The sequence below is a fragment of the Sparus aurata genome, chromosome 22 (genome assembly GCF_900880675.1).
Source record: "Sparus aurata chromosome 22, fSpaAur1.1, whole genome shotgun sequence".
Taxonomy (NCBI): Eukaryota; Metazoa; Chordata; class Actinopteri; order Spariformes; family Sparidae; genus Sparus; species Sparus aurata.
In genome coordinates this window covers 30014030-30033349 of record NC_044208.1, presented here as the reverse complement: position 1 = coordinate 30033349, position 19320 = coordinate 30014030, and the positions used below count along the sequence as shown (strand labels likewise).

Here is a 19320-nt window from a genome sequence, read left to right as displayed (position 1 = left end):
GATTGAAAGAAGCATCGGCCTTTGTCAGCGGCTGAGCTTCTTGTTGTTTTATAACTGGTTTAGATGATAAGCGACACTATTGTACAAATCATTGACAAGACGAGGGCCAGATTCCATTCTGCTGCCTTCACCCTCTGGCTCTGTGACGCAGCTGTGGAATCTAATATATTTACTAATCTTTATTTTGTATTGGTATTTTTCCTTTTATTTCTCTTCACTTTACATGACCCAGTTAATCACCTTGGATCAATGAAGTATCTGATTTCGGATTCTTACATCACAATAGGTTTGAGAAAGGAAAAATTATGAATTGAATAAATAAAAACTCATCTCGTTGGTCACATGTTTTGTTGTTTTTTAAAAAAATAATCTTTGGAATACATTTTAAAAACCCACTGACATTAGTTTCAGTTATACAAAGGGACGAGTGACTGTGATTTCAGTTTGACTTTAAGATTCAAAACTTTGATGTTTTAACTCTTTGACGTATTTACCACATTTGACTGTAATCAGTGGGTTTAATTATTATAATTAACTGGTATAAATCTGTGTCGACACTTTGAGATGCTCATTCATGAAACCTGACAGGAAGAAGATTCCGGTGGACGCCAACAGAAGATCAGAGCATGCTGCCCCCTGCTGGAGCTCTCTGATGATGACTTCATCACCGACCACAGGTTGTGTCGAAGCCAACATGAGCTGCAGCAAGTGCAAGTTCAGAGTGCAGCGACTCTAAACTTCACTTTGTTTGTTTCTAAACTCCGCCCACCTGCAGTCAGGTGTCAGGTGGACAGTTTAACTGTGGAGGAAAGTGATGAACCCGGACTGACTGACATTTTATGGATGAGTCACATTATATTCAAGATGAAGGATAAAAGGACAAAAAAACACAACACAACACAATTTAACCACATAATGAATGTAAAAAGTATGAGTTTATATAAATCGAGCAGTTTATTCAAAAAGCAAGAGTGGTCTTGTGAGTCTTGTTTGTTAATGTAAAGCTTCAATTAAAGTTTTCTTCTGTAAGTTCAACATCTGTAGTCTAGTTGGTGAATGTTAATTATTAAAGTAAAAAGTAGTAGTTTTTTTATCAGATTGATTTGGTGAATTGGCTCTTTTCCCTTCTTCTGGGGGTGGTGCCCCAGAGGTGATCTGAAGTAAATTGGATGTTATCATATATCATAATTAATAATCATCCCTGGTAATCATTAATTATCACTGGTGACCAAATTTAACTCAAAACTCCCTATTAATGCTGCATTAAGCTATATATACATGGTGCCCCGTGTGAGACAGATGTGGAAACTATGGAGGAACGAAACCTGGATTGACTTACATTTTATGGATGGATTATAAGGTAAAGAATAAAAGGACAGAAAAACTAACAAACACGATTTAACCAGATAGGAAGCGTTTTTGCTCTCCAGCAGCTGTCATCAGACCACTACATGTACATTCAAACGTGAGTCACAAGTTGTTCTGGATCAGATCTCACAGGGACCTGGTTTGATGAAGAATTCGACTTAACCTAAAACCTGAACCATCGAGGATGACTCAACATTCTGAACAAAACAGGAATAAAAAAGTTTTAATTCAATTCAAACTTTATTTCTGAGTCAAAAGACGCTCCATAGTGACAATAAAAGGAACAAACAAACATAAAATATAAAACCACAACAATTCATCATTTAAATAAAAGAAACAGTTCATGTCTGCAGTCATCATCTGAGCCTGATGAGAGCTGAGAGCAGCTCCTCCTGGCTGTTTAGTGACACATTAAAATGCAGAAGCTGTCTCTGAGAGGACAGAAGCCTCCTCACACTGTCCTCATGTACAGATGAGCTGTATAGAAACTGCAGCTGTACAGGAAGCTCTAAATAAATAATATTTACACTGACAGAACTCATAATAAACCTGTGAAGCTTAAATAAAATGACACAAAATAGGAGACAGACCTCCACCTCCAAACTCTGTTACTTCATCAAACACAGCTGATACAACCTTCAGCTGTATCAGACTAAAGTTTTGATGCTGTCTGGATTGTGTTCGGGTGTCAAACCCTTTAAACTAAACTTTGAGTTAAAACATACAAAGTTTAGTGAAGTCAGTCATAGTCAGTACTGGCCGGTACGCCATGAAGAATAAATATTTCCCCTGAAGAAGAGTAGTGTTGTCAAAATGGCTGCAGAGTCAGACATAATTGATCATAATTGATTCGACTTTGATCGTCTGTCCACCTGCTCATCTCTGTGTATTTAAAAAGGTGAAGTCCGTTTCCATGTTTTTTTATCGTCATCACACTGTTGTAATATAAGCAGGGTTTAATACACAGGACTGATCACTGCACGTGAGTACATGAACGATCTGAGCCTTCATTTGGCTCTGCAGTGTCGCCCACCACTGGATTTATAATAAACTGCAGCAAACTTCTATCTCATAAAGCGTAGTTACACTTTGCTGCAAAAGCAGTGTAATCAGTTATACTGTAAAGTAACTTATTACTATCAATGAAAGCCATAATTACATTTTGGCTGAACTTGCTCCACACAGTGAAAGCCAGCCTGTTTATGCTACATTAAAAAGATACCAATCTTTCGTTACTCTTCTTTAAGTTGATGAAGTCATCTCCGTAGTTGATGATGTCTTTCAGGGCGCTCAGGATCAGTGAGTCAACGTCACTGTTGAGCTTGATTTGTTCATGGTAGTTCTCCACAGGGAAGATGCAGTTCATGGGGATTCCCACATCTGCACTGAACTTTTCCATCTGTGTTCAAAAACACAACATCCGCTCAGATTATAGCTCAGAACAATGAAAGCTTCAGTGCTCACAGCACTGATGTGATCAGCTGGACTGACCTCATTAGGCAGATCAGTTGTTGGACACATGTTATCTAAAATATTATTTGCTGCAACAGCTTCCTGTGGTCAGAATTGGGATTCCGGAACCTAAAATTATTGTAAAAATAGAAATGACTAGCCATCAATCACAGCCACTTCATTAGGGCTCACACAAATGCTTCGAAGCTTCAAATTCACCGGCAATCAACAAATCAGTAATAGATTGTGCTTGTGTTATAAAAAACAAACAAACTCCAGAGCGCCTGTTTATATTCAACTATAACACCCAGGAGCACCTGTAATTTAAAATGTGTCCTGGTGTTTAACATCACACATCATAACACTGAGATCTACATCCTCTAATGAGCAGCAATGAGCAGGATTCAGCAGAATTTGTGAAATTATGTCCAACTGGTTTTCAGGCACACAATTTCTGTATCTGTGGCGCCCCCTATGGTCAGGGCTCAAAATGCCTTATTTGGTTAGCCTGTTCCAAACCTTTTCTGATGATTGGACCAATGATTACAGAGTTATGGCCAAGTGACTGTAAGCCTCGCCCTTGATATGGATATTTTGATTGATGACTCCTATAATTTTTTGACTGATCCTGCTAATTTGTTATAGAAATGTGTGGCCGTATACCAAATTTGGGTTTTATTGAGGCAAATTTAAAAAAGTAGATGTCACTTTGATTGGAGCTCTTTTAATGATATCATATCCATGCGCCCTTGTCATTATTTCTTTGTCCCAAGCTTGTAATATTATCCTACTTGATAAAAGTTGAATGACCAAACATAGTATTTAATTAATGAATCTGATGAGTAGCTCTCCTGGTGAAGTGCACACCTCATGCAGCTGCTGAGGTTGAGGCTCAAGGTTTGAATCTTCTCTGTAGTTTTTGCTACATCAAGTAAACTATGACTGTCATAAAAATGTTTCAACCACAACAACTTCTTAAGACATCTGTGACTGAAGTTACAAAGATGTTTAGCATTACAGAGAAAAACTTTAATTTTGAACCTTGTAAAGATGTCACCTGAACGTCACTAGTGAACGTTAAAAAGACCTCTAAAAAACTTTTACTCTGGCTCCACTCGACATCTTTTCAATTACATCTTTCAGATATGGTTTTGCTCAGTGGGTCACCTCATCTTTGTGTGTGGTTGTTTGCAACAATAAACACATAAACAAATTATAATATGATCACACATCATATGAACAGGCATGTGTTGCTGGTTGGATCAGGTTGATGCACTCAATATAGAATTTAGCTTAAAGCAAGTGTTTACAGTAGATGTTACAGTTCATGTCTAGCAGCTGATCATAATCCAGATAGAGGACTAAAGATTTTACATGGAGGAACAGATCACTGGTATCAGATCAATAATGGTGGAATTGGTATGTTTATTATCAGATATGTAATAATCATAAACATACCTTCCTCTTCAGGTGCTGGACCTTGTAGACAGTCTTTAAATCTTTTTTGATTTCAGGACAGGCCTCATCAATTTTGGTGAAAATGGCCACTTGAGGAATTCCTGCAGAAGAACAGAATAAAACAAACTGTTAGTGACATAAACACAGCTGCTGTTTCTCTCATCATGAAGCTACAAACAGCCACAGGAAGTGGATGTTGGATACTAACGAGCACCACATCAGGATCATAGACAGCACGATCGATTAAAAACACAGAAAACAAACAGATTCCTGTTCTCACCCAGATCGCTGGCTTCCATCCTGATCTCCTGAATCTTCTGCACAGTTTCAGCGTCCATCACAAACTCTGTGTTAGTGACCAGAACCAGAATGTGAACTCTGTCATTGGTACTTGGGTTTTTGTTGTAGAATAGATCATCCTCTGACAGCGTAGATGCAGGATTGAACTGGAAACAAATTGAAATCTCATCAAAGGGCAGTTAATAGGAATAAACACATTTAAATTCAGTCAACTGATAGTTTCAATATTTAAAACAATTCAAAACAATCACATTGATTTTGTAGCAGAAACATCTGCAGCAGCTGCACCTTGTAACCGTCCCTCATGTGTCCCCTCAGAACCAGTTTGATGTCGTCCACAAGGACTCCGTCTCTTATTTCCAGGCCCCTGATGTCATTGAAGACAAAAGGATAAAAGGACTGTCCGTCTTCTTTTGGGATCTTATATGTTGTGTACTGTAACAATCATACAGAGAAATGTTCAGTTAATGTGATCAATATAGAGCAACAGCAGACACATCAGTATCCAGCTTTAGTAGCTGTGACTGTAATTGATTTAGTAACTGTAATAGATTTTATTTAGCAGCTTCGGATTCATTAGTTTGTATTTTGTTAATTTTAACTTTTCAAACTACCACAGAATATAAATTCAGATATTCTGCAACTCAGCTGTAGGAAACTGAAGATTGACCTCAATCAGGAAGAAAAAGCACAGCAATGAAATCTCAACGCAGCTTAAAGAGACCAGAGTTTCTGTCCGACAATCAAGAAGCGTTGTCACACCCTGATCAGAAGCTGCTCTAAATCTATTAGGAGTCAGTCTCTACACCTGCACAGCAGGTGATCTGAGTCTACTGCCATCAGTCCTGAGGGACTTTAACACTCTGCTAAAAGATAGCAACGACTAGAACAACTACAACCACAATGGATTGTAACATCATGTTTCATGTGTTTTCACTCACTCTGGTTCTGAACACCAGTTTAGAAGAAATCCATTGATGCTGACGATCACTGTAGGAGAGGCATGCTAGCAGCATAACAACATTCCCATCACATCAAACACATGGACCATAGAGTGACACTCCCACCACCTGATGTGGTCTGAATCCAGCCTAACAGACTGAGCCCTCAGACTCCTAGGTGTTAGTTTGCTTGACTTAACCAGACTGTCAGGGTTTAAAGAGGTTTGCAATGTTTTTATATGACATGATGTTTTTTCCTCATCAACACAATCAAAGGTTCTTCATACCTGTCTGGTGAAAGATAAAGACACATTATCCACCAAAGCCTGTGAACACATTTTGCCTTGTAAGACACTCTGGACAGAGTTGATGAAACTGGACTTTCCAGCTCCAGATGGACCATAAAGAAGAATCCTGATGTGCTGCCCTTCAGTCGGAGGTTTGTAGTCCTTCACATGCTGCAGAGCGCTCTGATTGTCTCTGTTCATGGAGGGAAACATGCAGCACATCAACATCACAGACAACACATGTAGATTATTGAACATGTATATTTAACACATGGAGCCCAGTTATACAAAAATATTCCCTCAAAATACTTTTTGGTTCATTATTAGTGCTCTGAAATTTTGTGTTTTTACACATTTTCAATTTTCAGTTTGATTCCCAGATGTCACAAAACAACTGTGAATTTTATGAGGACGTCATCTCATAAAGACGTGATCAGTAATCAATCACTACAAGTTAACTTGTGCTGACAAACTCACCCCCAGTGAATCGTCCTCCACGGTTCACTGAGAACTGAAAAATACATGAAACATGTTCAGAAAACACAAAAGATCATAAAAACATACAGTCATCATGAAAGAATGTGAGATTTTTTTTAATCAATAAAAGCCATTTTGTATTTTAAATAAACTCACGTGGTGGAGAAGGTGGAGGAGGTTGTGGAGGTGGATCAGAACTGGAGAACAGTCCTCCCATCACTGGAGAATAACACATCAACATTTACAGTGAAACTCTGAGCTCATGTTTGAATGAAAGTGAAACAAACACTTTGGTAGAAAAGATACACTATCTGCTGTAAGCTTTTAAAAATATGAAGAAAATAAATAAATATGAGTTCGAATGTATTCTGGCAGACGAGTGAATCAATGAATAAATGTTATAAACTTTAGAAGGAGATTTAAAAGATAATTCCACCACTCAGTTTTGCTCCTGTCAACATCTGAAGCATCACAGTGTGTTTTGGTATTTTAGAATCTTTCCTGACAATGTTTTATTGTTTTTGACAACTTCATAATTTGCTTAAACTTAAAAAAACAAAACAAAAAACATGTAACTGTCACTAGAATGGAACAGACCAAGCTCGACTTCTGCTGTTATGGAGGCAGTAAATCAACAGTTCAGGTTCCAGTTTGACCCTGAATAAACTCTGCAGCTCCTCAGAACACAACAATACTTCTGTTTGACTGACAGCTATCATTACCACTGCTAACATTCATGCTAACAAATTCATTAAAGGTCAGTCTCTTCCCTTAAGAAGTGTTTATTGTTTTCTGTGTTCGATTGTGAACCATGTTCAAGTCTGACAAAGAGACTACAGACCAGATCTGCACCCGTCCTTTTGTTCTCACCTCGGGTCCACAACTGCATTGTTACAACAGTAAAGTCCCAACAAAACACACAAGAACTAAAGTCCTTACTGCCAAACATCACAATTCAACAGATGGTCCATGTCAGAACCAGGGAACTTTAACAGGCAGCCATATGTGCAAAGTCACACACACACACACACACACCCACACACACACAGCGTGTGACGTGGCGTGGTGACGTTTGTAGAAAACTATTTGATCTGATCTTTTTTTAATTCATTTTTCACACTATGTCAGTGCAGTTCTGCATGTGTGTTGTGAAGGACGGCAGTATAAATTTCAACAAACGAAAATAAGACAGAAATAGAATTTGTCCTGTTTTTAACATCTGTCGCAGTCATGGGAGTGGGAGTTTACGACCTGCTCCTGAATGCATCATGAAGCGCACCAACGCACTTTAGTGTTCAAACCGATAAAGGCGCGACAGTCAGAACAAACAGACAGGAAGTCAGTGTTAATAACCGCACACTACTCGGTTCGGTTCGGCTCGGTGGATAAACACCGTAATATTAAATGAGTTTGATGTCAAACTGAGTCTTTCTCCAGTCCAACACTGATGATCTATGACGCAGTTCAAACAGGATCAAGGTTTACTTTCGGTTTCATCGAGCTCTACATCTCTGGATCCGAACGGGTTTCTGGTTCTGTCGTTTATTCCTGATTGTTCAGCACAAACTCACACATGTAGAAGAACTGTGTTTACAGCTAACTGCTAACACACTGAACACGTACCGTGCTGCTGCAGACCATCAGTGAAAGTGAAAGTAAAGTGAATAAGGAGGAAGTTCAGCTTCCTTATATGGTCCGAGGAGGGGCAGCAGCTGATTGGCTCACAGGATCAGAGCAGGTCCTGAGCTGAGCATCATCAGGGGTCCTCCTGCCTCACCTGACAGCCCGAGGTCCCACCACCCCGCTCCATCCAACAGAACCAGAATAAGTGGACCTGTACAGAACACACTGAGCTATAAACTAATAACTTTAAACTGTAGATATATTTATATACACACACGTATACACATATAGACTATATACTATACAAAATATATATACAATACTATATACATGGTTTATATACAGTAGACAAGTGATACGTCTATTTATTCATGTGTTTGAAAGTGGTATAATATTTGGTTTATTAAAAGACGTATCAGTCTGTAAACTGTGTTGGACTCAAATCAACAAACCGCCTCAGCAGGAAACATGTACAGTGAAAATGAGACGGCAGCCATTTTGAATGTGGTCAACAATCAGCTGATTGTACCCTGACACTGATGACGTCACTCATCAAACTGGTGGACAGAAATGGTCCTTCAGCTATAATGATGTGGTCCAGCCTGTGGGAGGCGCTGTGAACATGTGATGAGCAGAAAAGTCCTCAACTGAGGCTGAAGAGGTGGAGCTCCACAGACTGAAGTGAAATGAGCCTTTAACACGGTGAGGTTGATGTTTGAAGTGATATAAAAAACATTTTCAGGCTGGTCATGATTTGGAGTTTCCAGGTGGATTTTCTGTGCTTGCTATGTTTTTTCATTTTGTCTGTGTGTTTTACTCCAGCTGAAATGCTCTGGACTACTACAGATTGTTTGGTCTCTACTACATGCTAGATCAGACCTTCAAACCTCTAGAGAATTTGTATGCTTACTATTTTGCTTTCTGACGAACCTAACCCTGTCTCTTCTGGTCTTCTCCAGTGTGGACATCCTCCTCAAACTCTAGGCTCACAAGACAGACAGACAGACAGACAGTCAGATAGATAGATAGATAGATAGATAGAACCCCTCATCTGACGTTTTTGTCAATAAATTAATTTAAACTGTTGAGGCAACTGAGAAGTCACTTGTCTAAGTGCAGATGAGAGTTGGTCAAAACACCAAGGTCGACACAATACTTATTTTCTATAAGTTCTTTATTGCTCGCAAGCAAGAGTAACACATCATCAGCACATAGATGATGACTGAAGAGAGGCCGTCTCTCCTTATCCCTTATAATAGTAAATACACACAATCGCAGCAGTCACAAGGTTCCATGTGAACTTAAAATAAAAACACTCTCCCACTATTTCCACACAGAAATTAGGTTAAACATAAACTTAGCACATATACATTCCACAGTTTGTGTGTCATCCATCAACCATTGTCAGAGTACATACGTAGAACAGTTTATAAGGACACCCTTCAGGATGAACTCCTTTACCGAGTTACTATACCACAAATGTGACGCGCCACAGCAAAACCAGCAGCAAGTTGGCTGGGAGAAATTCACATAATCGTTTTTCTTTTCAAAATGAGTGATTTTCGTTTTTTTGCAGAATGTGCAAGTTGAGATCATGAGGAAGCCACTCCATGTTTCAGATAAGAGTACTGGTTGCTTTAAATGTATGCATTTTGTGTTTGAAATCGGTTACAGTTTCAGGAAATGCTGGCGCTTCGTTGGTCGTGTGCGGCGATACAGTTAATTTCCATACTGGCTACCTTTGACCATTCATGTGCTTTATTTTTTTTTTTCGGCCAATCAGGTGCACGTTAGTAGCGAACCGCATGGCTTCTTATGCAGCCACCTCGCATAAGTTCTGCTACTTCTGGAAGCTGCATGTGATTTCATCATTGAATGAAGATGGACCGGGAAAAATGCATTGCAGAAGAGCTAAATCGTGGCTGTTACAGCGCAAATCTATGGCAGTACGTTTGCGAGACACTGGATACTTCTGGTTATTCCGACGCCGATTTCACTTCTGATTCTGATTAGTGCACTGACAATGAAAGCAACTGTATTACACTGGAGAACATGCCTAATCTACAGCTGACCTTAGCCGAAGATGAAGACGAGGAAGAATCTCTCGGCCTCGCAGCAGAGGAGCTGGAGCGTGAGATATCAGACGCTATATCTACGGTAACATGTGAAGGGGATAAAGACAGCGAAATAAAGAAAATCCATAACTTTGACTGCAAATGCTACGGAAGAAGAAAAGAGAACTCTCTCATTGGGACACATTCGTGTAGCGACAAACTGTACAGCATACGGTTGGATTCTCTAGCTGCCGAAAGAGAGTGGCAGGACATGCAAATAATTGGACATCTCGAGGCAAACAGACGCACAGTAGTTACTTCGGACATGACCACATCCACCAAAAAGCCCCAGACGAAGAGTATCGCCCCCGGACAGCCTATTCCATCGGAGGCAATGAAGTCTGCAGGAATACTTTTCAGTTTCTTATGGGGTGAGTTTCCATTAACATCCAAGTTATCTACTTTGCGTTATGTGTTCATTCAAAGTCCCTGTCAACGTCACAGGGATTACAAACTGTTATCTCGTGTTTTTTGTTTCCATGTTTATACCTTAGCCTACATTGTTATTAGCTAGCTCAGTACTGTCGTTTTAAAATTATATGCATATCGAAACTAAGCTGTAATGGGAGGTTTTGTCTTGTAATGTGAGCATCTGCTATCAATTTGAATAATGCTTGAATTGCTTACATTGACTGATGCTCATGATTTAGCACCTAGCTTACTTGAGGAACACTTTGGATTAATACATACAGAGTCAGATGACAATGTGCCTGTTAGTATGACCCATGATGTGAAACTTCTTTGTTTTCCATTTTCAGAATTGTCAAAGACACCCTGACTGATATAATCAAACACTTTGAGGAGAATGGGGCAAGACCACGGTTAAGGAAGAAGCACTCACAGCCCCGGCCAGCCAGGTTCATCAGCCGCAGCATTATTAACAGAGTTGTGGAATTTATAAAAAACTATGAAGAAGACAATGCCATCATGCTGCCTGGCCAACATCCTGGGCATAGGGATTGGCATGTGAAGTTGCTGCCAACCCATGTGTCTAAGGCCTCAGTTTGGCGTCTCTACGTGAAGTCTGCTAAGGAGTGTGGTATGTGTAAAAATTGATTTCGAATTGAGTGCTTGTAATGTGAAGTAATGTGAAGCACTATTAGCAATTAAAGTATAATTAATCGTAAGTAATATCTGTTTTTCAGATGAGCGGGTTAGGGTTTGTAACTCAAACTTCAAAGCACTGTGGAACCAGCTTCTCCCACACATCAGAAGTTGCAGGCCGCGCACATATCTCTGCTGGCGGTGCCAAAACAATAAGTGGAGACCTCCCAGATGATAGAAAGTCTGAAGCAGTCAAGAAGCAACATGATCATCTTGGCCTTGTGCAAAAAGAGAGGGCTGTGTACAACGAGATGACTGCTGCCTGCAGAAAGACATGTGCTGACTCTGAGTTGTCTTTGGGACCCTCCCCATCAGCAAGCAATCAGATCAGGATGCATTACAGTTTTGATTTTGCACAGCAGGTACTATTTATCACACATCATTTACTTCACTTTATTAAATGTCCCTTGAAGGGCGATTTGGTTTGCAGCAGACACACACGGCAAGTGTTACTGTACAATAAAGTGCATGGAGAGTAGCCTAATAATAATGCAAATGCAGAATAGCAGCAATATAGTAATCTATATCTATATTTATTAGACAGTTATGAATAGACACACGTCTTTCACTAATCTAATCCCCTTTCCCTCTCTCCCTCTGTCTTCTTCAGATACACTTTCCCTCAAACCCTCTTCAGCCTGGACCAATGTACTTCCTGACTCCACGGAAATGTGGCCTTTTTGGTGTCTCCTGTGAAGGGCTGCAAAAACAGGTGAATTTCCTGATTGATGAAGGCATGTCGTCAGGTAAGGGGAGCAATGAAGTCATCAGCTACATGCATAATTTCTTCAGCTACTTCAGAGTTGGAGAAACAGACGTGGATCTTCATTGTGACAACTGCAGTGGGCAAAACAAAAACAACTTCATGCTCTGGTACGCTGCCTGGCGGGTTGGACACAAGCTTCATGACACAATTGACATCAGCTTTCTTATTGCTGGCCACACCAAATTTTCCCCTGACTGTAGCTTTGGACTAATAAAGCAAGCATACATGAAGACCAGAGTCAACACTTTTGCAGACATCGCTGAGGTTAGTTTTCAGTTTTCACGGAACAGTTATGTAGGATACTATGGTATGTGGTCCTGACATGGGCAGCACCATAAAAAGATCATGTAGGAGACACTGCTCACACACTACTTTGATATATAAATGATTGTTAATCACTGGCAATTAATATTACACTCGTTAAAGGGGCACCACCTCCGTGTTTAGTTACTGGAATAATCCGGAGGACATTATTCCACACACCTAACTGTACAAGTTGGCTTGGACAGTTGGAGTCTATTCAAAATCAATTTATTCAGTCTCAATATTCTGAAGTAGTGAATTCTTTGCACGTATCCATCGATTCTCCATATTAAAATTAAGTTCCAGACAAAGACAAACGATTATATGTTTATTGACTAAATAATTTGGGTAAAATAAAAGACATGACAATTTTAGACGAACAACAGATAACAGAAAATGTAAAGACTGTAATTAGGAAAGTAATAAAGTCATGTGACCGGCGGTAGATGGTAAAGTTAAAGGGTCGGGTTATATTTATTAAATATTACGGGAGTAAATTACTACGAGACCCTAATCTTAATTCTCTTAAGTTCATAAGATAGAAGTTAGAACTTTAGACAGAAGTCAGAACTTGAGACAGAAGTTAGAACTTTAGACAGAAGTCAGAACTTTAGACACCACTCATTCTCACGTGTGTGGATCCAGCTGTATGAAGACGTTCAGCCTGTTTTGTCTGGGCGTCAGGAGGCACTGAAGCTTGGTCTCTTTGAGAGTTCTGGGTTGGACCACGGCACGGCGCGTCGGTCCAGTAGCCAGAGGGAAGGCCGGTACTCTGTTGAGGAACTCTTGGTCCGGAGGCCCAGCGGGGGTTTCCGCCTTGGGACCGCTGGGGGCAGAGTCGGTCTCGGCTGGGAGCACACAAAGTCTCTTTCGTTGGACTCTTTGCAAGGCTTGCAACGTTCTTCATCAGATGATCACACTCTTGAAAAAGACTTTTGTTGGTGGTTTCAAATAGTGGTAGTCAAGTTCTGATTCTGAAACTAATTCAACTTTTCTGAATCAGGCGGTGATATTTTAACAGTATAAAATCAAAAAGAAAAGAATTTGTTCTGTTAAAAACTTGAATAAAAGAAAAATACTTAAAGTAGCGATTCAATTCGCTTGTGTTAGAGCTTGTTGCAAAAATAAAGTAAAGATTACTTTAAAAATAAAAATAAGTAAAAATGAAAAAACAAAGAAGAGAAGAGAGAAGAAGGAGAAGAAGCAGGGGGAGAAGAGAACAGGGAGAGAGCGTGTCCTGAGAAGAAGAGAGTGAGAGCAGGAAGAGTGTGAGCAGAGCAGAGGGGTCTGTTTTATGACCTGCAGCCGGCTGACAGTGTCACACCTCCTGTGATCTGAGTTGAGGCCCTCAAAAAGTTAATCTAACTATACTATTGGATTTAATGTTTTGAAATCATGTGTTAACCTTCCCAAAACTTCACCATCTTAAAAGTCAAATTTTTGTCTTCGTGAAAAGATGCAACATGATAATGATCATTTGTCATTCAAAAGCATTAAAACCTGATTAAGACATGAAGCACTTAAGTATACAACATATGACAATAAAGTATACAATACACAGTAGAACCAAGGACTTATACATATTCCTTGTAGCTCTATCTTTAACAAAACATATCAGACATTTAACTGGTAAATAATACGAGTAGTACACAAGGAATGATGGTCTTCAAGTCTCCTCCATCTTCACAAAGGGGAGGGGGTTTCTGTTGACCTCAAACTTATTGAGTAATAAACTTCATTTGACTTGACAATAACATAACAAAGATCTGTTGAATGACTTCTTACTCTATTTCGGGATCCGTTCAATTTACGAAATTGAGATGTAGTTTATTTGTTAATTAGGACTTATTTGAATTTGGGTGAGAACAGAAGACAGCAAAGGGGGGACTGGTATGTCAGACCCAGGAACAACAAAGGTCGTAAATAACAGTTGGACATGTGAGGAGAAGAACACACAGACTAGGTTTCCCATTAAGTCTTCCCCCACTGGAGAATGTTCCAGAGACAGAGAAAGGTAGACAAGCAAGACATCTTAAATCCCCACATCTATGTTAGAAACCAGTCCTTCTTCCTTTTGGTGTGACCAAGGAAAAACTCTATGGGCTTGACCTTGTTTGACCTGAGGTACAGGGGTTCATCTTCTTTGGAGGAAGAGGAACAGACCAGATGTGTTTAGTGTTGTAAATTACAAAGAAGATCCTGGTGATCTGTTTATAGCAAGAAAAACAACATTCTCCTATCTTTGTGGAGAGGAGAGGATTTGCCAGGTCAGGATAGGGGGGGCTTTCAGTCCCATATGCTGGAAAAAGGAGTCAGTTTGGGTTAAAGGTAATCATGGCCGAAATGAGACCACTTTAAGATGCAGAGACAAAGGCATGTGTTCCTACAGTTTTGTGCTTGTGTAAAAAAAGTCATAGTCAACATAGAGCTTTTAACATGAATGACTTCAGTGCTGTTCTCTGTTCTGCTTCAATTAAACGTTTAACTTAAGATCTTTTTTTCTTCTTCTGTTCTTTTTTTGTCACCAGTTAGTGGAAAACAGCTCCCCTGAGAGTCACCTCAATATCCCACAGCTTGTTGGAAATGCAGATGGCAGAGTGTTAGTCGAGACCTTCAACTGGCAGCAGCATCTGAGTCCCAAGTTCTGAAAGCTCCTACAGATCAAGAGTTATCAGCATATAGAAAATAATAATAATTTCATGGACATGATAGTGTTTAATGAGAAAATAGCTAGCCATGTTTAAAGTGCCCTGTTATGTGCTTTTTCTGTCACAGTTTTGATGCCAAGAGACCAGGTGTGGTGCTTGCAAGAACTCACTGTGACTGTGTGTCGCATTCCAGCTACAGCACGATTCAGCGGTTCTGCCCCCTGTTGACAGTCTTCCTGTCCTTGCCCCACCTGGACTGAACATTGACAGGCAGACCTATCTTTATGAAAAAAAGCAGGCCTTTCTGTGCTGACGAGGCAAGAGACATCACATGCCCAGCGCCAAGAGTCACAGCACAGAAGAGTTCACAGAAGAGTATGCAGAAGAGGATGCAGATGTGATATCGCCAAATAATTGGACTCTCCTTCACACCCTATCCACAATGTGCTGATCAGCCACAGGAGCTCATTCAGCAACAGACTGACACATCTACACTGCACTTCTAAATTTAAATTTCAATGTAATTTCACTTATAGAGCACCAAAACAATACACATGTCTCATGGAGCTTTACAGCCTGTTAAACAGATGTGGCTGTAGATGTGTAGATGTGGGTTTTACCTTGGATTATGGTACAAGGGATTGTAACATCTTATCCTGTGTATTAATTAATGATATTCAGGGGCTTTTTGTAAGAAAAGCGTTTCCATTTCAATAAAGTACATTCTAATTCTGATCAGTCCACTAAAGTGCTTAAGGAAAATAACACTACATCAACATTAACTACATGACAACTGCTTTTGATAACCATTGTTCAAACCACTACAGTACTTTCTGCCCTGCAGGCTAACAGATACCAGATGTCACTGAGTGAATGTAGGGGGTAGGGCTTATCTGAATGAGATGCAAATGAGCACCATTGTGTTGACTAGCCAGGGGGTGAGAATTTCCTGCTGTGAGAATTGCAAATGTTCTAGGGCTGTTTTCTCCCTAAAGGGTTTTGAGATGTGCATACATTCAAATGGCCACAACTTCCTCAAATATTAGAAGTTGTGGCCACAATATTATCAGAATTTGTAAATAACTCAAAATGCCTCTCGGGAGAGGCTGTCACTAGACAGAAAACATGCAAGAGAGTTTTCACACTCGACACATATTACTATTTGTTAAGTTTCATATGCAAGAGCAACATATAAAAATAATATAAGGGACTTTGGAGAATTTCCCTCCCAAAACCTTTCCCAGTCTGATGTCCGCTTTTAGGTCCTGCAAAAACACTCAACAACCGTCACACAGCCAACATGAAGATATAATTGATATTTAAACAGCCTAGTTAAAGTTTCTGAAAAGCAGTTAGTGTCAAAATGACATTTGTACCAAACGTACCACATCAAGGTTACATGTTTATTACCTGACTTTCACATCAGGGGTTGACCACAGTTAGAGTCAGTCAAAACAGGTGTTTAAATCCAAACCATGTTTTTCTAACCCTGACCAAGTGGTTTTTGTGCCTCAACCTAAGCAGAGCATAAAGACTTTTGTGACAAAAGAGAACTAGAAGAAGAAAAAAAGAAGTGTTCGGTTTACACTTATCTGTGGTTTTGCAGAAACGTTCTGAGCCAACATTTATTCTGGAGTTTAGGTCGGACAGTCGAGGTTTCCATCATCTTGTAAAGAACATGTTCATCCTGTCAGTCTTCAGTTCCAATGATTCCTACAGCTCGGTCCAGCTACTCTGACAAAACCACTTTGTTAAAAAAACATTCATGAAGTTTGGTTCAGTAATACATTTATTTTAGGTCTTCTGAAAATGTGACCAAATCTGCTGGATCAAAAATATACATACAGTAACTTCAACGATCAGTTTTGGTGATTATTGAAAGTTGTGTGAATCAAACGTTCTTTGTAGCATCTTAAGTTCTTCTGAGTGATTCTGACTGATACATGTTGTGTCATGATTCAGGATTATAGTCTTCTTGTGGTATCTTATCGTCTCTGGTTTTGTCTTATGTTTTGATTTCCATGCCCTCTGGTGTCCTTTAAGTATCGCCTATATGCAGCTGCAGCATGCTCTCAGTCAGAAAGTCCAGCAGGTCTGGTGGGCTCCTTGCCTCAAAGTTTGCCCTGTTTTACATGAACGTCAGCTCAGTCTTGAGCCTGGGGAGGTCAAATGCAGCCCGTAGTTTTCCACCAGGTTTGGGAAGAATTCTCTGTATGAGGCAAAACTCTTGGGGCCACAACTCCAGCAGTACAGCCTGTTTGTTTTCTTACAGCCCGTCATCCATGGATATCGCTGATAATTTTCGGTCTTGAAATGCCTTTCCACTTTCTTAACCTTTTCTTTTAATTCCAGTTCTGGAGTTAGTCTTCTGTTTTTCATTATTTGAAGTTTTTTTATGAAAGGCCGCCTTGAAAAAGGCGATGCTATCAAGCTAGCCAAAACGTCACTCTCGTCTTTCGCCATTTAACCACCAGATTCGATGTTCGGACTTCATGAAGGCCTACGATCTTTTGTTTTATTCGCCCACCTGAAATCAAACTGTGATTGGTCGATCTGCCATCACTCTCCACACCAAAACACATAGCTTAGCCTTCCCCAGGATTCGTGAAGTCCTAACCAATGAATGAGCCAGCTAACCAGGCCTTATTAGAAACAGACGATTCTGATTGGGTAACAGGTTTTCAGGACATGAACTTGACAGTAAGCTTAACTTCATAACATAGATGAGAGAAAATGCATTACATATATTGTATTAACTTAAGTGGGATAGAAATTAAAAAAAACAATTCTTTAATGAATACTTTATTGTTATTACTATTATTATCATTATTAGATTTATTATTATTTCTTTCTTTTTTTTAGGCCTTCTCTGAAGGTGTAGAATGCCCTGAAGGTTCCCCACTGCCTATATGTTCTTCTCTGTCTTCTCTACTTCCTCCTTGCATGTTTGTCTCCCCGTCTGTCAGTATTGTTTCCTCCATGCTTTCCTCTGTGCCTTTCCCTCGTTATCTCATCTGTCCTTCTCCCTCCTCGTCCCCTCATCAGTGTGTCTGTGTATTTAAGCCTTTGATCCCCATTCACCTTTGTCAGTTCATTGTGTTTGATTCCCTGTGATACCCTGAGCCTTCTCTTGTGTCTCCTCCTGGGTTTTCCCTGTTGGTAGGTTTGGGATTTTTGATTTCTAATTCTTGTGTTTTTTGGATTTGTACTTTGTTGAATTGTTTTTTGTTGCACCTTGCTTAGCCATGTTATTTTGCTACATTGTTTTTTGGTCTTTTGACTCATTTTCATATGTTCACTTGTTTTTTTGGATTTCTCCACAATTTTGCCTCCTGAGTGTCTGCATCTAGGTTCCCCTTTTAGTTTTCCCCTTAAGCTGTAACAAGCTGCTGACTTTTCGGGGCCCATTTCAGGGCTTGTTTGATATGAATATTAGACTCAGCCATAAACACAACCATTGGAAATGTATTTAAACATTTTTACCTAAAAATACAAACAAATTGAATATGTGTCTTTATTTTGGCAAACAGTTGTTGAATAGGTGAACAATATAACTGTGGATGTGATTACAACTGGGAAAAGACATTTTGCATTCTAGCTCAATGTTAAATCTGATCTACAGTAAACTGAGTTCCTGATTGTTTAGCTTTCCTGCATTACTATTCAATCAGCCATATTTAACATCACAGTTAAATCAAAGCACATACAAACATAAGAATAGAGAAGAGTAGTTAAGTTAATTTTGCAGATTATTATTTGACATAATTTATGCTGTTATTAAGCCCATGTGCCTGAACATTCAGACTGAGTCTTCTTGAAGTTGACGTGGTCTTCTCCAGCGATGATGATGTGTTTCATGGCGCTCAGGATCAGTGAGTCGATGTCGCTGTTGAGGTCGATTTCTTCATGGTAGTTTTTCACAGGAAAGATACTCTTTGCGGGGATCCCCACTGCTGCACTGAACTGCTCCATCTATGTAGAATAAAACACGTCTCTGTTCAAATTTGTTCATTTAGTGTTCACCAATCTCTTTGAAATTTATGAAATTAATATTTTAACAGACCTTTTCCTTCATGTACTTGACCTTGTAGACATTCTTTAAATCATCCATGATTTCAGGACAGACTTCATCAATTTTGGTGACAATGGCCACTTGTGGAATATCTGTTGGAGAACAGGAAACTGGAAGTGTAACTGTTATGGCCCCAGTGCTGCCAGTGTGTTTTTTTCTTTCTTTCACCCATTCAGGTGACACCCTCATCCTCCCCCCCTCCTTCTCGTGAGTGTGTGGATCACACCTGAGTCTACTTGCCACTCAGGCTGTGTGGTATGAAAGTGCTGCGGGTGCCAGTGGCCTGGGCGGCCGTGATATGCAGGAGCCAGGCAGCCAGAGAGCCTGCGCTACTGCGTGTAGTGTGTTTCCTTGTGACTATAGCTGTGTCGGCTAATGAGTGTTGTGGTTTCTTTTTTTAGGGCAAT

General features: G+C 39.8%; 1 protein-coding gene across 1 annotated transcript in view; it reads right to left on the bottom strand.

Annotated features, from left to right (window-relative positions):
• The window catches only part of LOC115574089 (NACHT, LRR and PYD domains-containing protein 14-like), a 915401-nt gene that overhangs the window by 348424 nt on the left and 547657 nt on the right, over positions 1–19320 (bottom strand). The gene's annotated exons all lie outside the window — the stretch shown is intronic.